The sequence below is a fragment of the Paroedura picta genome, chromosome 12 (assembly GCF_049243985.1).
Source record: "Paroedura picta isolate Pp20150507F chromosome 12, Ppicta_v3.0, whole genome shotgun sequence".
NCBI lineage: Eukaryota > Metazoa > Chordata > Lepidosauria > Squamata > Gekkonidae > Paroedura > Paroedura picta.
The window spans coordinates 51,579,731-51,585,859 of record NC_135380.1 but is presented as its reverse complement, the minus strand read 5'-3'; positions in this window follow the sequence as shown (position 1 = coordinate 51,585,859).

The following is a 6,129-nucleotide window of genomic DNA, read 5'->3' as shown; positions in this document are numbered from 1 at the left end:
CTTGGGAGCTGTTAGCATGTAGATGGTCTGCATGCAAACCAGGGAGCGCCGTGCAACGGGAGAGTTGCAAATGGGAGCCTCTGAATCTCCAGGAAATGCAAACACTGAGGTCTTTTCAAGGCAGCAGGTCAAGAATGAGCGCTCTCTGGGGCTGGCATGCACGCCATGTGCCGGGAGGCTGAGAATGACGTCTAGAGACCTCCTGGAATTACAAGGGATCTTTAGACTACGGAGGTCTGTGCCCCTGGAGAAAGCGGCTGCTTTTGAGGAGGACTTCCATCACAGCTCCATCCCGTTCCAGGCAAGGGGCAGGAGTGGCATAGGGTTGCCAACTCCATCTTCAGAAATTCCTGGAGATTTGAGGAGTGGAGTCTGGGAAAGTAGTCCGTTTCTCTAGGGCAGGAGTAGCCAAACTGTAGTTCTCCAGATGTCTCATGAGAATTGGAGTCCATGAACTTCTAGAGAGCCACAGTTTGACCACTCCTCCTCTAGGGGAACCTCTCTCTCTAGTTTGGTTCATTTCATCCTATTTCTTCTGCCCTGAAGGATTCTGGTATTTGAACCTGGCGAGAGATGAAGAGCAGGTTTTTTTAAGTCCTGCTTTTTACTACCCAAAGGAATTTTAAAGTGAATTTCAAAGCCTCCTGGCCTTACCCACTTTCCAAAAACACTTACTGTCCCTCCCAAAAAGTGTCCGCCGGAGTTGTGGCACCCTCGGACACCCCCTTGGGGTCTCCTGTTCCATGCAATGTACAGCCATGCAAGAGGACACGCTCTCCCAGGGCCAGAGCATTCCCTAAACAGGACGGTCAGGTTCCTCCTGGCCACCAGGGCGAGATGGGGACAGTACTGCCAGCTCCAGGTTGCGAAGGCCCTGGCAATTTGGGGATGGAGCATTGCAGGGACCTCAACGGGTTGCATGCCAAGGAGTCCAGCCGCTGCATGGGTGGCCAAACTGTGGCTCTCCAGATGTCCATGGACTACAATTCCCATGACCCCTGCCAGCATGCTCATGGGAACTGTAGTCAACGGACATCTAGGCTACAGTTTGGCCACCCCTGCATCTAAAACAGGGGTAGTCAAACTGCAGCCCTCCAGATGTCCATTAACTACAATTACCATGAGCCCCTGCCAGCGCTTGTGATAAGTGAAAGCAGAACCCCTGGAAATCGTGGAGCTGCAGAGCACTCTTTGCCTTCATAAAAGCAGCCCGCAGGACTCAAATAATGTCTCCGTGTTTCCTCGACTTCTGCAGGAGCTCATGGGAAGCCAACACGTTTCTGACTTTATCTTCCTTCCTCAAGAGGTTTTGTTGCATTTTGGGCTGCGGTTGAGAAGCTGCCATGTTTTTCCTGCCTGTCCATTGCCAGCTATCTGTTGACTCACTTGGGAATCGGGAAGCTGAAAAAAGAACCCCAAACCACTGTCGAGTGTGGCTCTTCCTTCTAGTGACTCAGCTTGTCAATCAGCGGCCTTTGCGAGTCTTTGGGTGGGAGACCCCCAAGGGACTTCGAGGTCTCAGCTTGGTCAGGGCCCTCTGCTTCTCCTCAGGGAAGCCCCATCTCATCAGATCACAGACATTAGACAGGGTCCGCTCGGATTAATACCTGGACGGGAGACCCCAAGGAAGGTCAGGGTTGCCACCTCCTCTTGTAATTTCAAATCCCTTTGGGGTCCCCATAAACTTTCCGCAGCCCCAGCATCCATCTGCACTCTGCTAACAGAAGTCCCCTTCTTGACGCGGTGGCACTCTTGGTGAAGTAGGGTTTGGAAATACCAGGAGATTTGGGGGAGGAGTCGGGGAGGATGGGTTGGGGGAAGGGAGGAACTTCATAATACAGCCCACCCTCCAAAACAGAGTGGTCGCCCCCTCCCCCTTAAGAGGCACTGATCTCTGTAGTCAGTTTCGATTCCGGGGGAATATCCAGGAGGTTGGCATCCCGAGACTAAAAGAGCAATGGAGTTGCCACAGTGCGGTGTTTGGTTCACTCTGTGGCAGAAAGCAGACTTCTGCTGTGAGATCCCAAGTTCTGGCCAGAGAGGTCAAAATATCCCACCTTCCAATGTTACCAGTAACCAGAGCATCTTTGGCTACATGTGCAAGAGCCTGAAGCATTATTGAGCTCAGTCTTTTGGGCTGCTTCTGCGTGGGAGTGTGAAAACAACCCGTGAGCAGCACACAAGTGGGGATGAAGATCAAATAGCCCCCCTCCCCGCTTGCCTCTGCCAGAAAAATTGTGCCCGGGCTCCCAGAAACAGCCTGAATAGCCTGACCACAAGGGACAAAGGGCAGCCCTGACACGTCGGATGCACAAGAAATCAGCATCGGAATTCAAAAGAAAATGGCGTCCAATATTGATCCTTTTGAACTGCAAACATTGAGATGCGAAGAAATCATCAGGTTTTAGACCGTAGATGTTAACTTTGGGGGACATGCAAACTTGGGGCAAATGCAGGATGTGGTGGGTGATATTAAGGGGCTGCAAAAGAAGAACTTATGTATTGTCAAATGCTGGTTTTGTGCTTGATTTTCTTCAATCCTACATCATATGGAGCATTTCTCTTTTTTCCTGGATAGAGGAATGTATCATTTTTCAAAAATGCATAAATAAAACAAAACCGAAGCCTCGTCATTCCTGAAGCCACAGCGTTATTATCGCTCTTTGGCACCTGCCTCTATCCCTCCCTTGCCTCCCCACCCTCTCAGTGAATCAGCAGAATCCCCCCAAGGAAAAGGGAGGGAGGGGGGGAATAACCAAGCCCCAAAGTGAAGAAATCACAATGTCAGATTAGCAAGAGGAAAACGACAGTGTGGAATGGTCTCATGAGGCACCATGACAGCTAATGAACCTAACTGGGGGCCAGTGCCAGGAGAGGGGGAAAAAACTCAGTGGGGATGTGATGTCCTTCTAGGATTTCTGTTTCTGCCAGGCTCTATGGTATACCATTGAGTCGGCCACTTCTTCCAGGAGAACTGATCTGTGTTGTTTGAAGAATAAGAAGAAGAGAGTTGGTTCTTAGATGCTGCTTTTCTCTACATGAAGGAGGCTCAAAGCAGCTTACAGTCACCTTCCCTTTCCTCTCCCCACAACAGACACCCTGTGGGGTGGGTGAGGCTGAGAGAGCCCCAATATTACTGCTCAGTCAGAACAGCTCTATCAGTGCCGTGGAGAACCCAAGGTCACCCAGCTGGCTGCATGTTGGGGAGTGCAGAATCGGACCCGGCGTGCCAGATTAGAAGTCCGCACTCCTAACCGCTACACCAAGCTGGTTTGGAGATCAGTTGGCATTCTGGGAGGATTAGGTGCCACCAGGAGTGCCACCCCCAGCCTCCCATAGGTCTGATTTCCTGGCTTTGGATATTTTCACAAAATAGAAGGTTGATTGCAAAAAGAAGAAGATGGGAGGGGGGGAGGGAGTGAGGAGCAGGCATGGCCAGTCCTGGGATTCCTTCAGCTGTGGACGTCCCCTCGGGCCAGACTGAGGCAGGCACATCTGCCAAGGAACTCCTCCCAAGCTTTTTGTAGATGAAGGAAAGGCCCAAGGGCCCCATTCAGACGAGAACTGCAGTGCTGGAAGAATTGCTGTTTCCAAGTACTTTTTCTCAGCAGAGGTGGCCGAACTGTGGCTTTATGAAGCCCACCCAGCAATTCCTCTTTTCCTGCAGCCTTCAGCTTTTCCTAGCATGGTTGTCACTGCTAGCGATTCTTGTCTGCTCACAATGTGACCGGCGTAGCACTAGTTCAGTCATTTTAGCTTCAAGGGTAAGCTCAGGCTTGACATCTTCTGGAGATCAGTTAATGTCTTTTTGACAGGCCGGTCTCAGCAAAACGACATCCAACACTCAGGGGCTGTAAACTTCAACAGGTCAGTCACAGCCAGCAAGGGAGCCTCATCGCCTAGGTATGCTCCAGTAGATTCAAACATCTGTTCTTTTGAGTAGCTAGCCTGTGATATTGTTATCAAAGAGCGCCTCCTGGAGGATTGAAAATTGATAGCAGTTGCAGATGTCACATAGCGCATAACCTTTTGTGGGCCAGTTTACCAAATGCCTAAGATTAGGGGTAGTCAAACTGCGGCCCTCCAGATGTCCATGGACTACAATTCTCAGAAGCCCCTGCCAGCGAATGCTGGCAGGGGCTCCTGGGAATTGTAGTCCATGGACATCTGGAGGGCCGCAGTTTGACTACCCCTGCCTAAGATGTACGTGAACATAGGGTGGGATTGGGGGAGAAACATCTGTATTTGGTCCAGACGGCTATGAAAGCACCAGTGTCCAGTGGTGATGCATGAGGCTGCCTTATACCAAATCAGACCATTGGTCAGTGTAGATCCAGCGTGGTGTAGTAGTGGTGTAGGCCGCTTCTAATCTGGAAAGCTGGGTTTGATTCCCTGCTGCTCCACATGCAGCCAGCTGGGTGACCTTGAGGTCCTCACAGTCCTGATAATGCTGTTCTCACAGAGGAGGAAGCTGGAACCTCAATCTATCAGCAGCGTTTGATACAGTCGAGCTCTTAGCTCACCGCCTCACTGATGCTGGGACACGGGGGAATTCTGTAACTTGCTCTTTGCCAGCCTGCCCTTATCCTTGATCCGGAAACTGTAACTGGTCCAGAACGCGGCTGCCAGGGTCCTCACAGCAACACCTCGGAGGTCCCACATCCAGCCCATCCTCCAGCAGCTGCGCTGGCTCCCGGCTGAATTCCGGATCAGGCTTAAGGTTTTGGTTATCACCTTTGAGGCCATACGTGCTCTGGGCCCAGTATACCTGAGGGATCGCCTCTCCACCTACACTCCCCAAAGAGCCTTGCACTCTACCTCCTCCAACCTCCTGGTGGTCCCTGGCCCCAGGGAAGCCCGCTTGACCTCAACCAGGGCCAGAGCTTTCTCCATTCTGGCCCCCACCTGGTGGAACGAACTCCCAGAGGAGATCAGGGCCCTGGCAGAACCAAAACAGTTCCGCAGGGCCTGCAAAAGGGAGCTCCTCCGACAGGCATTTGGTTGAGGTCGACCCAAACTCCCGCTTCCAGTTGGTCCCCCAAGCTCCCCCCCCCCTACGACCAACACTAATTGGTTTTACCCACTGGGTCCCAGTAAGAGCTGAGCTGAGGCTCTCGCAATTTCTATTTTATAATGTTATTGTTATGATCTTGTTAAGTTATTATTGTTATAACGTTATTACTGTTACCATATGTTAATTGTATCTTTTCCTGTTTTCTGTAAACCACCCTGAGCCCTCGGGAAGAGCGGTATATAAACATAATAAATAAACAAACAAACAAACAGAGAAATAAATAAGCTACTTGTGTCCTCCATGGCTCCAGAACCACAGTGATCCATGTGGCGGTCACCTCTAGACCGGACTTCTGCAACTCACACTACGCAGTCCTGCCCTTATCTGTGACCCAGAAACTACAACTGGTTCAGACCACCGCGGCCAGGATTCTCAGGAACACACCATGGAGATCCCACATCCGGCCTATATTTCAGCAACTCAGCTGGCTCCCGATCGAATTCCGGATCAGGCTTAAGGTTCTGGTGATCCACTTCAGGGCCAGATGCGGTCTGGGCCCAGAGTACCTGAGGGGCCGCCTCCCTGCCTGCGCCCCCAAAAGAGCTCTGCGCTCAGCCACCGCCAACCGGCTGGTGATCCCTGGCCTCAACCAGGGCCAGAGCCTTCTCCGTCCTGGCGGATCAGGGCCCCGGCGGAGCTGGAACTGCAAAAGGGCGTTCCGCTGAGGTGGATCCGACCTAACCTGGATGTCCCTCCCCTGCCTCGGGGCTTTGTGAGCGCTCTTGGATTGAAATTGTTCAATGAGTTAATTATGGAAACCGCAAATGTAAGTTGTGGAATCGGAATTGTTCTGGATATATTGCCGTGGCTGTTCCTGCTGGGCAGCCTCCTCTGCCTCCCACGGTGAACCGGCCCGGGCCGTGGGGGGGGGGGGCGGTATAAACATCTATCTCAGCCAGGGGGAGTCAAACTGCGGCCCTCCAGAGGTCCCTGGACTACAATTCCCATGAGCGAATGCTGGCAGGGGCTCCTGGGAATTGTAGTCCACGTACCTCTGGAGGGCCGCGGTTTGACTAGCCCTGGTCTAAGCAAATAAATAGAGCGGCTTGATCCGG